General features: G+C 48.7%; 1 pseudogene; it reads right to left on the bottom strand.

Annotated features, from left to right (window-relative positions):
• Window positions 1-20,386, bottom strand: part of LOC135567020 (phosphoribosyl pyrophosphate synthase-associated protein 2-like) — a 29,293-nt pseudogene extending 8,907 nt beyond the window's left edge.
• Window positions 20,387-21,847: the final 1,461 nt, after the last annotated feature.

The following is a 21,847-nucleotide window of genomic DNA, read 5'->3' as shown; positions in this document are numbered from 1 at the left end:
CCCAGAGTCAGATGAAGCCCTTTATCTACTGACCCAGAGTCAGATGAAGCCCTTTATCTACTGACCCAGAGTCAGACGAGGTCCTTTATCTACTGACCCAGAGTCAGATGAAGTCCTTTATCTACTGACCCAGAGTCAGATGGGCTCCTTTATCTACTGACCCAGAGTCAGATGGAGTCCGTTATCTACTTACCCAGAGTCAGATGAGGCCCTTTATCTACTGACCCAGAGTCAGATGAAGCCCTTTATATACTGACCCAGAGTCAGATGAGGCCCTTTATCTACTGACCCAGAGTCAGATGAAGCCCTTTATCTACTGACCCAGAGTCAGATGAAGCCCTTTATCTACTGACCCAGAGTCAGATGAAGCCCTTTATCTACTGACCCAGAGTCAGATGAAGTCCTTTATCTACTGACCCAGAGTCAGATGAAGCCCTTTATCTACTGACCCAGAGTCAGATGAAGTCCGTTATCTACTGACCCAGAGTCAGATGAAGTCCTTTATCTACTGACCCAGAGTCAGATGAAGTCCTTTATCTACTGACCCAGAGTCAAATGGTCTCCTTTATCTACTGACCCAGAGTCAGATGGGGTCCTTTATCTACTGACCCAGAGTCAGATGAGGCCCTTTATCTACTGACCCAGAGTCAGATGGGGTCCTTTCTCTACTGACCCAGAGTCAGATGAAGCCCTTTATCTACTGACCCAGAGTCAGATGGGCTCCTTTATCTACTGACCCAGAGTCAGATGGTCTCCTTTATCTACTGACCCAGAGTCAGATGAAGTCCTTTATCTACTGACCCAGAGTCAGATGAAGCCCTTTATCTACTGACCCAGAGTCAGATGAAGCCCTTTATCTACTGACCCAGAGTCAGACGAGGTCCTTTATCTACTGACCCAGAGTCAGATGAAGTCCTTTATCTACTGACCCAGAGTCAGATGGGCTCCTTTATCTACTGACCCAGAGTCAGATGGAGTCCGTTATCTACTTACCCAGAGTCAGATGAGGCCCTTTATCTACTGACCCAGAGTCAGATGAAGCCCTTTATATACTGACCCAGAGTCAGATGAGGCCCTTTATCTACTGACCCAGTGTCAGATGGGGTCCTTTATCTACTTCCCCAGAGTCAGATGAAGCCCTTTATCTACTGACCCAGAATCAGATGGTCTCCTTTATCTACTGACCCAGAGTCAGATGGGGTCCTTTATCTACTGACCCAGAGTCAGATGGTCTCCTTAGGGATACAGACTGACAGAGAGAGAGAGACGGTAATGAGGCCCGTTATCTACTGACCCAGAGTCAGATGAAGTCCTTTATCTACTGACCCAGAGTCAGATGAAGTCCTTTATCTACTGACCCAGAGTCAGATGAGGCCCTTTATCTACTGACCCAGTGTCAGATGGGGTCCTTTATCTACTTCCCCAGAGTCAGATGAAGCCCTTTATCTACTGACCCAGAATCAGATGGTCTCCTTTATCTACTGACCCAGAGTCAGATGGGGTCCTTTATCTACTGACCCAGAGTCAGATGGTCTCCTTAGGGATACAGACTGACAGAGAGAGAGAGACGGTAATGAGGCCCGTTATCTACTGACCCAGAGTCAGATGAAGTCCTTTATCTACTGACCAAGAGTCAGATGAAGTCCTTTATCTACTGACCCAGAGTCAGATGGGGTCCTTTCTCTACTGACCCAGAGTCAGATGAAGCCCTTTCTCTACTGACCCAGAGTCAGATGGTCTCCTTTATCTACTGACCCAGAGTCAGATGGGCTCCTTTATCTACTGACCCAGAGTCAGATGAAGTCCTTTATCTACTGACCCAGAGTCAGATGGGCTCCTTTATCTACTGACCCAGAGTCAGATGGAGTCCGTTATCTACTGACCCAGAGTCAGATGAGGCCCTTTATCTACTGACCCAGAGTCAGATGAAGCCCTTTATCTACTGACCCAGAGTCAGATGAAGCCCTTTATCTACTGACCCAGAGTCAGATGAGGCCCTTTATCTACTGACCCAGTGTCAGATGAAGTCCTTTATCTACTGACCCAGAGTCAGATGGTCTCCTTTATCTACTGACCCAGAGTCAGATGAAGTCCTTTATCTACTGACCCAGAGTCAGATGAGACCCTTTATCTACTGACCCAGAGTCAGATGAGGCCCTTTCTCTACTGACCCAGAGTCAGATGGTCTCCTTTATCTACTGACCCAGAGTCAGGCGGTCTCCTTTATCTACTGACCCAGAGTCAGATGAAGCCCTTATCTACTGACCCAGAGTCAGATGAAGACCTTTATCTACTGACCCAGAGTCAGATGAAGTCCTTTATCTACTGACCCAGAGTCAGATGAAGCCCTTTATCTACTGACCCAGAGTCAGATGAAGCCCTTTATCTACTGACCCAGAGTCAGATGAGGCCCTTTATCTACTGACCCAGAGTCAGATGAAGCCCTTTATCTACTGACCCAGAGTCAGATGAGGTCCTTTATCTACTGACCCAGAGTCAGATGAGGCCCTTTATCTACTGACCCAGAGTCAGATGAGGCCCTTTATCTACTGACCCAGAGTCAGATGAGGCCCTTTATCTACTGACCCAGAGTCAGATGAAGCCCTTTATCTACTGACCCAGAGTCAGATGAAGCCCTTTATCTACTGACCCAGAGTCAGATGAAGCTCCTTTATCTACTGACCCAGAGTCAGATGAAGTCCTTTATCTACTGACCCAGAGTCAGATGAAGTCCCTTTATCTACTGACCCAGAGTCAGATGAAGTCCGTTATCTACTGACCCAGAGTCAGATGAAGTCCTTTATCTACTGACCCAGAGTCAGATGAAGTCCTTTATCTACTGACCCAGAGTCAAATGGTCTCCTTTATCTACTGACCCAGAGTCAGATGGGGTCCTTTATCTACTGACCCAGAGTCAGATGAGGCCCTTTATCTACTGACCCAGAGTCAGATGGGGTCCTTTCTCTACTGACCCAGAGTCAGATGAAGCCCTTTATCTACTGACCCAGAGTCAGATGGGCTCCTTTATCTACTGACCCAGAGTCAGATGGTCTCCTTTATCTACTGACCCAGAGTCAGATGAAGTCCTTTATCTACTGACCCAGAGTCAGATGAAGCCCTTTATCTACTGACCCAGAGTCAGATGAAGCCCTTTATCTACTGACCCAGAGTCAGATGGTCTCCTTTATCTACTGACCCAGAGTCAGATGAAGTCCTTTATCTACTGACCCAGAGTCAGATGAGGCCCTTTATCTACTGACCCAGAGTCAGATGGTCTCCTTTATCTACTGACCCAGAGTCAGATGAGGCCCTTTATCTACTGACCCAGAGTCAGATGAAGTCCTTTATCTACTGACCCAGAGTCAGATGGGGCCCTTTATCTACTGACCCAGAGTCAGATGAAGTCCTTTATCTACTGACCCAGAGTCAGATGAAGTCCTTTATCTACTGACCCAGAGTCAGATGGTCTCCTTTATCTACTGACCCAGAGTCAGATGAAGTCCTTTATCTACTGACCCAGAGTCAGATGAAGTCCTTTATCTACTGACCCAGAGTCAGATGAAGCCCTTTATCTACTGACCCAGAGTCAGATGGTCTCCTTTATCTACTGACCCAGAGTCAGATGAAGCCCTTTATCTACTGACCCAGAGTCAGATGAAGTCCTTTATCTACTGACCCAGTCAGATGAAGTCCGTTATCTACTGACCCAGAGTCAGATTAACAGGGAACTGTATGTCTCTAACAGGGAACTGTGTGTCTCTAACAGGGAACTGTGTGTCTCTAACAGGGAACTGTGTGTCTCTAACAGGGAACTGTGTGTCTCTAACAGGGAACTGTGTGTCTCTAACAGGGAACTGTGTGTCTCTAACTGTGTGTCTCTAACAGGGAACTGTGTGTCTCTAACAGGGAACTGTGTGTCTCTAACAGGGTAGTTCAGGTAGAACTGTGTGTCTCTAACAGGGAACTGTGTGTCTCTAACAGGGAACTGTGTGTCTCTAACAGGGTAGTTCAGGTAGAACTGTGTGTCTCTAACAGGGAACTGTGTGTCTCTAACAGGGAACTGTGTGTCCCTAACAGGGAACTGTGTGTCTCTAACAGGGAACTGTGTGTCTCTAACAGGGAACTGTGTGTCTCTAACAGGGAACTGTGTGTCTCTTACAGGGAACTGTGTGTCTCTAACAGGGAACTGTGTGTCTCTAACAGGGAACTGTGTGTCTCTAACAGGGTACTGTGTGTCTCTAACAGGGAACTGTGTGTCTCTAACAGGGTAGTTCAGGTAGAACTGTGTGTCTCTAACAGGGAACTGTGTGTCCCTAACAGGGAACTGTGTGTCTCTAACAGGGTAGTTCAGGTAGACCTCCGTGTCTCTAACAGGGAACTGTGTGTCTCTAACAGGGTAGTTCAGGTAGACCTCCGTGTCTCTAACAGGGAACTGTGTGTCTCTAACAGGGAACTGTGTGTCTCTAACAGGGAACTGAATGTCTCTTACAGGGTAGTTCAGGTAGACCTCCGTGTCTCTAACAGGGAACTGTGTGTCTCTAACAGGGTAGTTCAGGTAGACCTCCGTGTCTCTAACAGGGAACTGTGTGTCTCTAACAGGGAACTGTGTGTCTCTAACAGGGAACTGTGTGTCTCTAACAGGGAACTGTGTGTCTCTAACAGGGAACTGTGTGTCTCTAACAGGGAACTGTGTGTCTCTAACAGGGAACTGTGTGTCTCTAACAGGGTAGTTCAGGTAGACCTCCGTGTCTCTAACAGGGAACTGTGTGTCTCTAACAGGGAACTGTGTGTCTCTAACAGGGTAGTTCAGGTAGAACTGTGTGTCTCTAACAGGGAACTGTGTGTCTCTAACAGGGTAGTTCAGGTAGAACTGTGTGTCTCTAACAGGGAACTGTGTGTCTCTAACAGGGAACTGTGTGTCTCTAACAGGGTAGTTCAGGTAGAACTGTGTGTCTCTAACAGGGAACTGTGTGTCTCTAACAGGGAACTGTGTGTCTCTAACAGGGAACTGTGTGTCTCTAACAGGGAACTGTGTGTCTCTAACAGGGAACTGTGTGTCTCTAACAGGGTACTGTGTGTCTCTAACAGGGAACTGTGTGTCTCTAACAGGGTAGTTCAGGTAGACCTCCGTGTCTCTAACAGGGAACTGTGTGTCTCTAACAGGGTAGTTCAGGTAGAACTGTGTGTCTCTAACAGGGAACTGTGTGTCTCTAACAGGGAACTGTGTGTGTCTAACAGGGAACTGTGTGTCTCTAACAGGGAACTGTGTGTCTCTAACAGGGTAGTTCAGGTAGACCTCCGTGTCTCTAACAGGGAACTGTGTGTCTCTTACAGGGAACTGTGTGTCTCTAACAGGGAACTGTGTGTCTCTAACAGGGTAGTTCAGGTAGACCTCCGTGTCTCTAACAGGGAACTGTGTGTCTCTAACAGGGTAGTTCAGGTAGACCTCCGTGTCTCTAACAGGGAACTGTGTGTCTCTAACAGGGTAGTTCAGGTAGACCTCTGTGTCTCTAACAGGGAACTGTGTGTCTCTAACAGGGTAGTTCAGGTAGACCTCCGTGTCTCTTACAGGGAACTGTGTGTCTCTTACAGGGAACTGTGTGTCTCTAACAGGGAACTGTGTGTCTCTAACAGGGAACTGTGTGTCTCTTACAGGGAACTGTGTGTCTCTAACAGGGAACTATGTGTCTCTAACAGGGAACTGTGTGTCTCTTACAGGGAACTGTGTGTCTCTAACAGGGAACTATGTGTCTCTAACAGGGAACTGTGTGTCTCTTACAGGGCAGTTCAGGTAGACCTCCGGTGGTTCTGACTGTCGGAGGAGAGTGCCGTCCGTCCAGCAGGTCCGTCTCTGCATCTCCGTGGATCACAGCAATAGACACACGCAACCTCTCAGCGAGGGACTGGGCCCTAGACAACAGAGACAGAGAGACCGAGACAAAGAGACAGAGAGACAGAGAGACAGAGACAAAGAGACAGAGAGACAGACTTCGTTGTAGTGTGTTAATTCATAGTGAACTTAAGGAATGAGCGTCAGGGTAACTCACCTCTTAGAGACAGAGAGACAGAGACAGAGAGACAGAGGAATGAGTGTCAGGGTAACTCACCTCTTAGAGACAGAGAGACAGAGAGACAGAGGAATGAGTGTCAGGGTAACTCACCTCTTAGAGACAGAGAGAGACAGAGAGACAGAGAAATGAGCGTCAGGGTAACTCACCTCTTAGAGACAGAGACAGAGAGACAGAGGAATGAGCGTCAGGGTAACTCACCTCTTAGAGACAGAGACAGAGAGACAGAGAGACAGAGGAATGAGTGTCAGGGTAACTCACCTCTTAGAGACAGAGACAGAGAGACAGAGAAAGGGTAACTCACCTCTTAGAGACAGAGACAGAGAGACAGAGGAATGAGCGTCAGGGTAACTCACCTCTTAGAGACAGAGACAGAGAGACAGAGAAATGAGCGTCAGGGTAACTCACCTCTTAGAGACAGAGACAGAGGAATGAGTGTCAGGGTAACTCACCTCTTAGAGACAGAGACAGAGAGACAGAGGAATGAGCGTCAGGGTAACTCACCTCTTAGAGACAGAGACAGAGAGATAGAGGAATGAGTGTCAGGGTAACTCACCTCTTAGAGACAGAGAGACAGAGAAATGAGTGTCAGGGTAACTCACCTCTTAGAGACAGAGACAGAGGAATGAGTGTCAGGGTAACTCACCTCTTAGAGACAGAGAGACAGAGACAGAGAGACAGAGGAATGAGCGTCAGGGTAACTCACCTCTTAGAGACAGAGATGGAGAGACAGAGACAGAGAGACAGAGAAATGAGGGTCAGGGTAACTCACCTCTTAGAGACAGAGACAGAGACAGAGGGACAGAGGAATGAGTGTCAGGGTAACTCACCTCTTAGAGACAGAGAGACAGAGGGACAGAGAAATGAGCGTCAGGGTAACTCACCTCTTAGAGACAGAGAGACAGAGGAATGAGCGTCAGGGTAACTCACCTCTTAGAGACAGAGAGACAGAGAGACAGAGGAATGAGCGTCAGGGTAACTCACCTCTTAGAGACAGAGATGGAGAGACAGAGACAGAGAGACAGAGAAATGAGGGTCAGGGTAACTCACCTCTTAGAGACAGAGACAGAGAGACAGAGACAGAGGGACAGAGGAATGAGCGTCAGGGTAACTCACCTCTTAGAGACAGAGAGACAGAGAAATGAGTGTCAGGGTAACTCACCTCTTAGAGACAGAGACAGAGGAATGAGTGTCAGGGTAACTCACCTCTTAGAGACAGAGACAGAGAGACAGAGGAATGAGTGTCAGGGTAACTCACCTCTTAGAGACAGAGAGACAGAGAAATGAGTGTCAGGGTAACTCACCTCTTAGAGACAGAGACAGAGGAATGAGTGTCAGGGTAACTCACCTCTTAGAGACAGAGAGACAGAGACAGAGAGACAGAGGAATGAGCGTCAGGGTAACTCACCTCTTAGAGACAGAGACAGAGAGACAGAGGAATGAGTGTCAGGGTAACTCACCTCTTAGAGACAGAGATGGAGAGACAGAGACAGAGAGACAGAGAAATGAGGGTCAGGGTAACTCACCTCTTAGAGACAGAGACAGAGAGACAGAGACAGAGGGACAGAGGAATGAGTGTCAGGGTAACTCACCTCTTAGAGACAGAGAGACAGAGGGACAGAGAAATGAGCGTCAGGGTAACTCACCTCTTAGAGACAGAGAGACAGAGAGACAGAGGAATGAGCGTCAGGGTAACTCACCTCTTAGAGACAGAGAGACAGAGAAATGAGTGTCAGGGTAACTCACCTCTTAGAGACAGAGAGACAGAGGGACAGAGGAATGAGCGTCAGGGTAACTCACCTCTTAGAGACAGAGAGACAGAGAAATGAGTGTCAGGGTAACTCACCTCTTAGAGACAGAGACAGAGGAATGAGTGTCAGGGTAACTCACCTCTTAGAGACAGAGAGACAGAGACAGAGAGACAGAGGAATGAGCGTCAGGGTAACTCACCTCTTAGAGACAGAGACAGAGAGACAGAGGAATGAGCGTCAGGGTAACTCACCTCTTAGAGACAGAGACAGAGAGACAGAGGAATGAGTGTCAGGGTAACTCACCTCTTAGAGACAGAGACAGAGAGACAGAGGAATGAGCGTCAGGGTAACTCACCTCTTAGAGACAGAGATGGAGAGACAGAGACAGAGAGACAGAGAAATGAGGGTCAGGGTAACTCACCTCTTAGAGACAGAGACAGAGAGACAGAGACAGAGGAATGAGTGTCAGGGTAACTCACCTCTTAGAGACAGAGGGACAGAGAAATGAGCGTCAGGGTAACTCACCTCTTAGAGACAGAGAGACAGAGAGACAGAGGAATGAGCGTTAGGGTAACTCACCTCTTAGAGACAGAGAGACAGAGAAATGAGTGTCAGGGTAACTCACCTCTTAGAGACAGAGAGACAGAGGGACAGAGGAATGAGCGTCAGGGTAACTCACCTCTTAGAGACAGAGAGACAGAGACAGAGAGACAGAGAAATGAGTGTCAGGGTAACTCACCTCTTAGAGACAGAGAGACAGAGACAGAGAGACAGAGAAATGAGTGTCAGGGTAACTCACCTCTTAGAGACAGAGAGACAGAGAAATGAGTGTCAGGGTAACTCACCTCTTAGAGACAGAGAGACAGAGACAGAGAGACAGAGAAATTAGCGTCAGGGTAACTCACCTCTTAGAGACAGAGAGACAGAGACAGAGAGACAGAGAAATGAGCGTCAGGGTAACTCACCTCTTAGAGACAGAGACAGAGAAATGAGCGTCAGGGTAACTCACCTCTTAGAGACAGAGAGACAGAGAGACAGAGACAGAGAAATGAGCGTCAGGGTAACTCACCTCTTAGAGACAGAGAGACACAGAGAGACAGAGAAATGAGCGTCAGGGTAACTCACCTCTTAGAGACAGAGAGACAGAGGAATGAGCGTCAGGGTAACTCACCTCTTAGAGACAGAGAGACAGAGGAATGAGCGTCAGGGTAACTCACCTCTTAGAGACAGAGACAGAGAGACAGAGACAGAGGGACAGAGGAATGAGTGTCAGGGTAACTCACCTCTTAGAGACAGAGAGACAGAGAGACAGAGAAATGAGCGTCAGGGTAACTCACCTCTTAGAGACAGAGAGACAGAGGGACAGAGGAATGAGCGTCAGGGTAACTCACCTCTTAGAGACAGAGAGACAGAGGGACAGAGACATGAGCGTCAGGGTAACTCACCTCTTAGAGACAGAGAGACAGAGGGACAGAGAAATGAGCGTCAGGGTAACTCACCTCTTAGAGACAGAGAGACAGAGACAGAGAGACAGAGAAATGAGTGTCAGGGTAACTCACCTCTTAGAGACAGAGAGACAGAGACAGAGAGACAGAGAAATGAGCGTCAGGGTAACTCACCTCTTAGAGACAGAGAGACAGAGAGACAGAGGAATGAGCGTCAGGGTAACTCACCTCTTAGAGACAGAGAGACAGAGGAATGAGCGTCAGGGTAACTCACCTCTTAGAGACAGAGACAGAGGAATGAGCGTCAGGGTAACTCACCTCTTAGAGACAGAGACAGAGAGACAGAGACAGAGGGACAGAGGAATGAGTGTCAGGGTAACTCACCTCTTAGAGACAGAGAGACAGAGAGACAGAGAAATGAGCGTCAGGGTAACTCACCTCTTAGAGACAGAGAGACAGAGGGACAGAGGAATGAGCGTCAGGGTAACTCACCTCTTAGAGACAGAGAGACAGAGGGACAGAGACATGAGCGTCAGGGTAACTCACCTCTTAGAGACAGAGAGACAGAGGGACAGAGAAATGAGCGTCAGGGTAACTCACCTCTTAGAGACAGAGAGACAGAGACAGAGAGACAGAGAAATGAGTGTCAGGGTAACTCACCTCTTAGAGACAGAGAGACAGAGACAGAGAGACAGAGAAATGAGCGTCAGGGTAACTCACCTCTTAGAGACAGAGACAGAGAAATGAGCGTCAGGGTAACTCACCTCTTAGAGACAGAGAGACAGAGGAATGAGCGTCAGGGTAACTCACCTCTTAGAGACAGAGAGACAGAGAAATGAGCATCAGGGTAACTCACCTCTTAGAGACAGAGGGACAGAGAAATGAGCGTCAGGGTAACTCACCTCTTAGAGACAGAGAGACAGAGACAGAGAGACAGAGAAATTAGCGTCAGGGTAACTCACCTCTTAGAGACAGAGAGACAGAGACAGAGAGACAGAGAAATTAGCGTCAGGGTAACTCACCTCTTAGAGACAGAGACAGAGAAATGAGCGTCAGGGTAACTCACCTCTTAGAGACAGAGAGACAGAGACAGAGAAATGAGCGTCAGGGTAACTCACCTCTTAGAGACAGAGAGACAGAGAGACAGAGGAATGAGCGTCAGGGTAACTCACCTCTTAGAGACAGAGAGACAGAGGAATGAGCGTCAGGGTAACTCACCTCTTAGAGACAGAGACAGAGGAATGAGTGTCAGGGTAACTCACCTCTTAGAGACAGAGGGACAGAGAAATGAGCGTCAGGGTAACTCACCTCTTAGAGACAGAGAGACAGAGAGACAGAGGAATGAGCGTTAGGGTAACTCACCTCTTAGAGACAGAGAGACAGAGAAATGAGTGTCAGGGTAACTCACCTCTTAGAGACAGAGAGACAGAGGGACAGAGGAATGAGCGTCAGGGTAACTCACCTCTTAGAGACAGAGAGACAGAGAAATGAGTGTCAGGGTAACTCACCTCTTAGAGACAGAGAGACAGAGAAATGAGTGTCAGGGTAACTCACCTCTTAGAGACAGAGACAGAGACAGAGAGACAGAGAAATGAGCGTCAGGGTAACTCACCTCTTAGAGAGAGAGACAGAGAGACAGAGAAATGAGCGTCAGGGTAACTCACCTCTTAGAGACAGAGACAGAGAAATGAGCGTCAGGGTAACTCACCTCTTAGAGACAGAGAGACAGAGAGACAGAGACAGAGAAATGAGCGTCAGGGTAACTCACCTCTTAGAGACAGAGAGACACAGAGAGACAGAGAAATGAGCGTCAGGGTAACTCACCTCTTAGAGACAGAGAGACAGAGGAATGAGCGTCAGGGTAACTCACCTCTTAGAGACAGAGAGACAGAGGAATGAGCGTCAGGGTAACTCACCTCTTAGAGACAGAGACAGAGAGACAGAGACAGAGGGACAGAGGAATGAGTGTCAGGGTAACTCACCTCTTAGAGACAGAGAGACAGAGAAATGAGCGTCAGGGTAACTCACCTCTTAGAGACAGAGAGACAGAGGACAGAGGAATGAGCGTCAGGGTAACTCACCTCTTAGAGACAGAGAGACAGAGGACAGAGACATGAGCGTCAGGGTAACTCACCTCTTAGAGACAGAGAGACAGAGGGACAGAGAAATGAGCGTCAGGGTAACTCACCTCTTAGAGACAGAGAGACAGAGACAGAGAGACAGAGAAATGAGTGTCAGGGTAACTCACCTCTTAGAGACAGAGAGACAGAGACAGAGAGACAGAGAAATGAGCGTCAGGGTAACTCACCTCTTAGAGACAGAGAGACAGAGAGACAGAGGAATGAGCGTCAGGGTAACTCACCTCTTAGAGACAGAGAGACAGAGGAATGAGCGTCAGGGTAACTCACCTCTTAGAGACAGAGACAGAGGAATGAGCGTCAGGGTAACTCACCTCTTAGAGACAGAGACAGAGAGACAGAGACAGAGGGACAGAGGAATGAGTGTCAGGGTAACTCACCTCTTAGAGACAGAGAGACAGAGAGACAGAGAAATGAGCGTCAGGGTAACTCACCTCTTAGAGACAGAGAGACAGAGGAGACAGAGAAATGAGCGTCAGGGTAACTCACCTCTTAGAGACAGAGAGACAGAGACAGAGAAATGAGCGTCAGGGTAACTCACCTCTTAGAGACAGAGAGACAGAGACAGAGAGAGAGAAAAATGAGTGTCAGGGTAACTCACCTCTTAGAGACAGAGAGACAGAGACAGAGAGACAGAGAAATGAGCGTCAGGGTAACTCACCTCTTAGAGACAGAGACAGAGAGAATGAGCGTCAGGGTAACTCACCTCTTAGAGACAGAGAATGAGACAGAGACAGAGGAATGAGCGTCAGGGTAACTCACCTCTTAGAGACAGAGAGACAGAGAAATGAGCATCAGGGTAACTCACCTCTTAGAGACAGAGACAGAGAAATGAGCGTCAGGGTAACTCACCTCTTAGAGACAGAGAGACAGAGAGACAGAGAGAATGAGCGTCAGGGTAACTCACCTCTTAGAGACAGAGACAGAGAGACAGAGACAGAGAAATGAAATGTCAGGGTAACTCACCTCTTAGAGACAGAGACAGAGAAATGAGAAATGAGCGTCAGGGTAACTCACCTCTTAGAGACAGAGACAGAGACAGAGAAATGAGCGTCAGGGTAACTCACCTCTTAGAGACAGAGACAGAGAGACAGAGGAATGACAGAGAGACAGAGACAGAGGAATGAGCGTCAGGGTAACTCACCTCTTAGAGACAGAGAGACAGAGAGACAGAGACAGAGAGACAGAGAAATGAGCGTCAGGGTAACTCACCTCTTAGAGACAGAGACAGAGACAGAGAGACAGAGAAATGAGCGTCAGGGTAACTCACCTCTTAGAGACAGAGACAGAGAGACAGAGAAATGAGCGTCAGGGTAACTCACCTCTTAGAGACAGAGACAGAGAGACAGAGAAATGAGCGTCAGGGTAACTCACCTCTTAGAGACAGAGACAGAGAGACAGAGGAATGAGTGTCAGGGTAACTCACCTCTTAGAGACAGAGAGACAGAGGAATGAGCGTCAGGGTAACTCACCTCTTAGAGACAGAGAGAGAGAAATGAGCGTCAGGGTAACTCACCTCTTAGAGACAGAGACAGAGGAAAATGAGCGTCAGGGTAACTCACCTCTTAGAGACAGAGAGACAGAGACAGAGAGACAGAGAAATGAGCGTCAGGGTAACTCACCTCTTAGAGACAGAGACAGAGACAGAGAGACAGAGAAATGAGCGTCAGGGTAACTCACCTCTTAGAGACAGAGACAGAGACAGAGGGACAGAGAAATGAGTGTCAGGGTAACTCATCTCTTAGAGACAGAGACAGAGGAATGAGACAGAGAAATGACAGAGAAATGAGCGTCAGGGTAACTCACCTCTTAGAGACAGAGACAGACAGAGAAAATGAGCAGAGAGACAGAGAGACAGAGAAATGAGAAATGAGCGTCAGGGTAACTCACCTCTTAGAGACAGAGACAGAGAGACAGAGACATGAGTGTCAGGGTAACTCACCTCTTAGAGACAGAGAGAGACAGAGAGACAGAGGAATGAGCGTCAGGGTAACTCACCTCTTAGAGACAGACAGAGAGACAGAGAATGAGCGTCAGGGTAACTCACCTCTTAGAGACAGAGACAGAGAGACAGAGGAATGAGCGTCAGGGTAACTCACCTCTTAGAGACAGAGACAGAGAGACAGAGAAATGAGCGTCAGGGTAACTCACCTCTTAGAGACAGAGACAGAGAGACAGAGAGAGAGAATGAGCGTCAGGGTAACTCACCTCTTAGAGACAGAGACACAGAGACAGAGGAATGAGCGTCAGGTAACTCACCTCTTAGAGACAGAGACAGAGAGACAGAGAAATGAGCGTCAGGGTAACTCACCTCTTAGAGACAGAGACAGAGGGACAGAGAAATGAGCGTCAGGGTAACTCACCTCTTAGAGACAGAGACAGAGAGACAGAGAGAGACAGAGAAATGAGCGTCAGGGTAACTCACCTCTTAGAGACAGAGACAGAGAGACAGAGAGAGACAGAGAAATGAGCGTCAGGGTAACTCACCTCTTAGAGACAGAGAGACAGAGAGACAGAGAAATGACGTCAGGGTAACTCACCTCTTAGAGACAGAGACAGAGAGACAGAGAGAAGAGAAATGAGCGTCAGGGTAACTCACCTCTTAGAGACAGAGACAGAGAGACAGAGGAATGAGCGTCAGGGTAACTCACCTCTTAGAGACAGACGACAGAGAGACAGAGAAATGAGCGTCAGGGTAACTCACCTCTTAGAGACAGAGACAGAGACAGAGGAATGAGCGTCAGGGTAACTCACCTCTTAGAGACAGAGAGACAGAGAGACAGAGGAATGAGCGTCAGGGTAACTCACCTCTTAGAGACAGAGAGACAGAGGGACAGAGAAATGAGCGTCAGGGTAACTCACCTCTTAGAGACAGAGAGACAGAGAGACAGAGAAATGAGCGTCAGGGTAACTCACCTCTTAGAGACAGAGAGACAGAGAAATGAGCGTCAGGGTAACTCACCTCTTAGCGGAGGACGGTGATTTGGCCACGATAACGGCATTATGGTAGTCTGGAATCTACAGGGAGACAACAAGGAGTTATGGGTAGTGTAGTCTGGAATCTACAGGGAGACAACAAGGAGTTATGGGTAGTGTAGTCTGGAATCTACAGGGAGACAACAAGGAGTTATGGGTAGTGTAGTCTGGAATCTACAGGGAGACAACAAGGAGTTATGGGTAGTTTAGTCTGGAATCTACAGGGAGACAACAAGGAGTTATGGGTAGTGTAGTCTGGAATCTACAGGGAGACAACAAGGAGTTATGGGTAGTGGAGTTCGGAATCTACAGGGAGACAACAAGGAGTTATGGGTAGTGGAGTTCGGAATCTACAGGGAGACAACAAGGAGTTATGGGTAGTGGAGTTTAGAATCTACAGGGAGACAACAAGGAGTATTGGGTAGTAGAGTCTAGAATCTACAGCTTAACTCCTCCTGTATGTACTGTAGTAGGAGGGGGTTGTGGGTAGCGTAGTCCTTCCTCCTCCTGTATGTACTGTAGTAGGAGGGGGTTGTGGGTAGTGTAGTCCTACGTCCTCCTGTATGTACTGTAGTAGGAGGGGGTTGTGGGTAGTGTAGTCCTACCTCCTCCTGTATGTACTGTAGTAGTAGGGGGTTGTGGGTAGTGTAGTCCTACCTCCTCCTGTATGTACTGTAGTAGTAGGGAGTTGTGGGTAGTGTAGTCCTACCTTCCTCCTGTATGTACTGTAGTAGTAGGGGGTTGTGGGTAGCATAGTCCTTCCTCCTCCTGTATGTACTGTAGTAGGAGGGGGTTGTGGGTAGCGTAGTCCTTCCTCCTCCTGTATGTACTGTAGTAGGAGGGGGTTGTGGGTAGTGTAGTCCTCCCTCCTCCTGTATGTACTGTAGTAGTAGGGGGTTGTGGGTAGTGTGGTCCTACCTCCTGTATGTACTGTAGTAGGAGGGGGTTGTGGGTAGTGTAGTCCTACCTCCTCCTGTATGTACTGTAGTAGGAGGGGGTTGTGGGTAGTGTAGCCCTACCTCCTCCTGTATGTACTGTAGTAGTAGGGGGTTGTGGGTAGTGTAGTCCTACCTCCTGTATGTACTGTAGTAGTAGGGGGTTGTGGGTAGTGTAGTCCTACCTCCTGTATGTACTGTAGTAGGAGGGGGTTGTGGGTAGTGTAGTCCTACCTCCTCCTGTATGTACTGTAGTAGTAGGGGGTTGTGGGTAGTGTAGTCCTACCTCCTCCTGTATGTACTGTAGTAGTAGGGGGTTGTGGGTAGTGTAGTCCTACCTTCCTCCTGTATGTACTGTAGTAGGAGGGGGTTGTGGGTAGTGTAGTCCTACCTCCTCCTGTATGTACTGTAGTAGGAGGGGGTTGTGGGTAGTGTAGCCCTACCTCCTCCTGTATGTACTGTAGTAGTAGGGGGTTGTGGGTAGTGTAGTCCTACCTCCTGTATGTACTGTAGTAGTAGGGGTTGTGGGTAGTGTAGTCCTACCTCCTCCCCATGTACTGTAGTAGGAGGGGGTTGTGGGTAGTGTAGTCCTACCTCCTCCTGTATGTACTGTAGTAGTAGGGGTTGTGGGTAGTGTAGTCCTACCTCCTCCTGTATGTACTGTAGTAGTAGGGGTTGTGGGTAGTGTAGTCCTACCTCCTGTATGTACTGTAGTAGTAGGGGTTGTGGGTAGCATAGTCCTTCCTCCTCCTGTATGTACTGTAGTAGGAGGGTTGTGGGTAGTGTAGTCCTACCTCCTCCTGTATGTACTGTAGTAGGAGGGGGTTGTGGGTAGTGTAGTCCTCCTCCTCCTGTATGTACTGTAGTAGTAGGGGGTTGTGGGTAGTGTGGTCCTACCTCCTGTATGTACTGTAGTAGGAGGGGTTGTGGGTAGTGTAGTCCTACCTCCTCCTGTATGTACTGTAGTAGGAGGGGGTTGTGGGTAGTGTAGCCCTACCTCCTCCTGTATGTACTGTAGTAGTAGGGGGTTGTGGGTAGTGTAGTCCTACCTCCTGTATGTACTGTAGTAGTAGGGGGTTGTGGGTAGTGTAGTCCTACCTCCTGTATGTACTGTAGTAGGAGGGGGTTGTGGGTAGTGTAGTCCTACCTCCTCCTGTATGTACTGTAGTAGTAGGGGGTTGTGGGTAGTGTAGTCCTACCTCCTCGTGTATGTACTGTAGTAGTAGGGGGTTGTGGGTAGTGTAGTCCTACCTCCTCCTGTATGTACTGTAGTAGGAGGGGGTTGTGGGTAGTGTAGTCCTACCTCCTGTATGTACTGTATTAGGAGGGGGTTGTGGGTAGTGTAGTCCTACCTCCTGCTGTATGTACTGTAGTAGTAGGGGGTTGTGGGTAGTGTAGTCCTATCTCCTCCCGTATGTACTGCAGTAGAGGGGGTTGTGGGTAGTGTAGTCCTACCTCCTCCTGTATGTACTGCAGTAGGAGGGGGTTGTGGGTAGTGTAGTCATTCCTCCTGTATGTACTGTAGTAGTAGGGGGTTGTGGGTAGTGTAGTCCTACCTCCTGTATGTACTGTAGTAGGAGGGGGTTGTGGGTAGTGTAGTCCTACCTCCTCCTGTATGTACTGCAGTAGGAGGGGGTTGTGGGTAGTGTAGTCCTATCTCCTCCCGTATGTACTGCAGTAGGAGGGGATTGTGGGTAGTGTAGTCCTACCTCCTCCTGTATGTACTGTAGTAGGAGGGGGTTGTGGGTAGTGTAGTCCTACCTCCTCCTGTATGTACTGTAGTAGGAGGGGGTTGTGGGTAGTGTAGTCCTACCTCCTCCTGTATGTACTGTAGTAGGAGGGGTTGTGGGTAGTGTAGTCCTACCTCCCTGTATGTACTGTAGTAGGAGGGTTGTGGGTAGTGTAGTCCTACCTCCTCCTGTATGTACTGTAGTAGGAGGGGTTGTGGGTAGTGTAGTCCTACCTCCTCCTGTATGTACTGTAGTAGTAGGAGGGTTGTGGGTAGTGTAATCCTCCCTCCTCCTGTACTGTAGTAGTAGGGGTTGTGGGTAGTGTAGTCCTACCTCCTCCTGTATGTACTGTAGTAGGAGGGTTGTGGAGTGTGTAGTCCTACCTCCTGTATGTACTGTAGTAGGAGGGGTTGTGGGTAGTGTAGTCCTACCTCCTCCTGTATGTACTGTAGTAGGAGGGGTTGTGGGTAGTGTAGTCCTACCTCCTCCTGTATGTACTGCAGTAGGAGGGGTTGTGGGTAGTGTAGTCCTACCTCCTCCTGTATGTACTGCAGTAGGAAGGGGAGAAGCTCTCAGGTTGTCTACTGGGATGTTGAAGAAGCCCTGAATCTCCTTCTGATGAAGATCCACAGTGATGAGATGGGTCAGACCTACACACACACACACACACACACACACACACACACACACACACACACACACACACGTGCGTCAGACCTACACACACACAGACACACACACACACACACGTCAGACCTAACAGACACACACACACACACACACACACACACACACACGAAGACCTACACACACACACACACACACACACACACACACACACACACGTACGTCAGACGTAACACACACACACACACACACACACGTGTCAGACCTAACACACACACACACACACACACACACACACACACACACACACACACGTACGTCAGACCTAACACACACACACACACACACACACACACACACACGTACATCAGACCTAACACACACACACACACACACACACACACACACACACACACACGTACGTCAGACCTAACACACACACACACACACACACACACACGTACGTCAGACCTAACACACACACACACACACACACACACACACACACACACACACACACACCGTACGTCAGACCTAACACACACACACACACACACACACACACACGTACGTCAGACCTAACACACACACACACACACACACACACACACACGTACGTCAGACCTAACACACAACACACACACACACGTACGTCAGACCTAACACACACACACACACACACAGACCTAACACACACACACACACACACACGTCGTCAGACCTAACACACACACACACACACACACACGTACGTCAGACCTAACACACACACACACACACACACGTACGTCAGACCTAACACACACACACACACACACACACACACACACACACACACACACACACACACACACACACGTACGTCAGACCTAACACACACACACACACACACACACACGTACGTCAGACCTAACACACACACACACACACACACGTACGTCAGACCTAACACACACACGTACGTCAGACCTAACACACACACACACACGTACGTCAGACCTAACACACACACACACGTGCGTCAGACCTAACACACACACACACACGTACGTCAGACCCACACACACACACACACACACGTACGTCAGACCTAACACACACACACACACACACGTACGTCAGACCTAACACACACACACACACACACACACGTGCGTCAGACCTAACACACACACACACACACGTACGTCAGACCTAACACACACACACACACACGTACGTCAGACCTAACACACACACACACACACGTACGTCAGACCTAACACACACACACACACACGTACGTCAGACCTAACACACACACACACACACGTGCGTCAGACCTAACACACACACACACACACACGTACGTCAGACCTAACACACACACACACACACACGTACGTCAGACCTAACACACACACACACACACACGTGCGTCAGACCTAACACACACACACACACACGTACGTCAGACCTAACACACACACACACGTACGTCAGACCTAACACACACACACACGTACGTCAGACCTAACACACACACACACGTACGTCAGACCTAACACACACACACGTACGTCAGACCTAACACACACACACGTACGTCAGACCTAACACACACACACACGTCAGACCTAACACACACACACACGTACGTCAGACCTAACACACACACACACACACACACACACACGTCGCACAGACCTAACACACACACACACACACGTACGTCAGACCTAACACACACACACACACACACACACACACACGTACGTCAGACCTAACACACACACACACACACACACACACACACACGTACGTCAGACCTAACACACACACACACACACACACACACACGTACGTCAGACCTAACACACACACACACACACACACACGTACGTCAGACCTAACACACACACACACACACGTCGTCAGACCTAACACACACACACACACGTACGTCAGACCTAACACACACACACACGTCGTCAGACAACACACACACACACACACGTGTCGTCAGACCTAACACACACACACACACGTGCGTCAGACCTAACACACACACACACACACGTACGTCAGACCTAACACACACACACACGTACGTCAGACCTAACACACACACACACACACGTACGTCAGACCTAACACACACACACACGTACGTCAGACCTAACACACACACACACGTACGTCAGACCTAACACAGTGTAGATGAACCGTTATCTCCAACACATTTAGATTATAAACATAATGTCTCACCTGCCCTGCACATCAGAGAGGAGGGTTGTGGGTAGTGTAGTCCTACCTCCTCCTGTATGTACTGTAGTAGGAGGGGTTGTGGGTAGTGTAGTAGGTATAAACATAATGTGTTGTCTCACCTGCCCTGCACATCAGAGAGGAGGGGGTTGTGGGTAGTGTAGTCCTACCTCCTCCTGTATGTACTGTAGTAGGAGGGGGTTGTGGGTAGTGTAGTAGGTATAAACATAATGTGTTGTCTCACCTGCCCTGCACATCAGAGAGGAGGGGGTTGTGGGTAGTGTAGTCCTACCTCCTCCTGTATGTAATGTAGTAGGAGGGGGTTGTGGGTAGTGTAGTAGGTATAAACATAATGTGTTGTCTCACCTGCCCTGCACATCAGAGAGGCGATCAGGGGGTTGTGGGTAGTGTAGTCCTACCTCCTCCTGTATGTAATGTAGTAGGAGGGGGTTGTGGGTAGTGTAGTAGGTATAAACATAACGTTTTGTCTCACCTGCCCTGCACATCAGAGAGGCGATCAGGGGGTTGTGGGTAGTGTAGTCCTACCTCCTCCTGTATGTAATGTAGTAGGAGGGGGTTGTGGGTAGTGTAGTCCTACCTCCTCCTGTATGTAATGTAGTAGGAGGGGGTTGTGGGTAGTGTAGTCCTACCTCCTACTGTATGTACTGTAGTAGGAGGGGGTTGTGGGTAGTGTAGTAGGTATAAACATAACGTTTTGTCTCACCTGCCCTGCACATCAGAGAGGCAATCAGGGGGTTGTGGGTAGTGTAGTCCTACCTCCTCCTGTATGTACTGTAGTAGTAGGGGGTTGTGGGTAGTGTAGTCCTACCTCCTCCTGTATGTACTGTAGTAGTAGGGGGTTGTGGGTAGTGTAGTCCTACCTCCTCCTGTATGTACTGTAGTAGGAGGGGGTTGTGGGTAGTGTAGTCCTACCTCCTCCTGTATGTAATGTAGTAGGAGGGGGTTGTGGGTAGTGTAGTCCTACCTCCTCCTGTATGTAATGTAGTAGGAGGGGGTTGTGGGTAGTGTAGTAGGTATAAACATAATGTGTTGTCTCACCTGCCCTGCACATCAGAGAGGCGATCAGGGGGTTGTGGGTAGTGTAGTCCTACCTCCTCCTGTATGTACTGTAGTAGGAGGGGGTTGTGGGTAGTGTAGTAGGTATAAACATAACGTTTTGTCTCACCTGCCCTGCACATCAGAGAGGCGATCAGGGGGTTGTGGGTAGTGTAGTCCTACCTCCTCCTGTATGTACTGTAGTAGGAGGGGTTGTGGGTAGTGTAGTAGGTATAAACATAACGTTTTTGTCTCACCTGCCCTGCACATCAGAGGCGATCAACACAGGCGGCAGTCCCCCCGTTCCTCATCTTACACTGTTTACTGTAGGGTAGGTGCATGACCAGCCACGCCCCACTCCTCTGCCTGCAGCCGTCCGCACCCATCGCCATCACAACTCCATCAGGCACCGGTTCACATCCCTGCACACACAGTTTACTGTTACAGTAACACAAATACACAGAGAGGGAGAGCTCCATTGATAGAAGAATTTGAATATTTAAGTAGTGACTAAAGTATTCCACCCTGAATCTGTAGAACTGGTGGCCCTGGAGTGTATCCCTGTTATAAACTGTTATAAACTGACACCAGGTGTATCCTGTTATAAAAGCTGACACCAGGTGTTTCCTGTTATAAACTGACACCAGGTGGTATCAATTATAAACTGACACCAGGTGTATCCTGTTATAAACTGACTCAGGTGTATCCAGTTATAAACTGACACCAGGTGTATCCTGTTATAAACTGACACCAGGTGTATCTGTTATAAACTGTTATAAACTGACACCAGGTGTATCCTGTTATAAACTGACACCAGGTGTATCCTGTTATAAACTGTTATAAACTGACACCAGGTGTATCCATATTACTCAAACAG

This window comes from Oncorhynchus nerka, unplaced genomic scaffold (assembly GCF_034236695.1).
Source record: "Oncorhynchus nerka isolate Pitt River unplaced genomic scaffold, Oner_Uvic_2.0 unplaced_scaffold_2730, whole genome shotgun sequence".
Taxonomy (NCBI): Eukaryota; Metazoa; Chordata; class Actinopteri; order Salmoniformes; family Salmonidae; genus Oncorhynchus; species Oncorhynchus nerka.
Note: the sequence above shows the minus strand (reverse complement) of the source record. Positions and strands in the feature narration are given on the sequence as shown.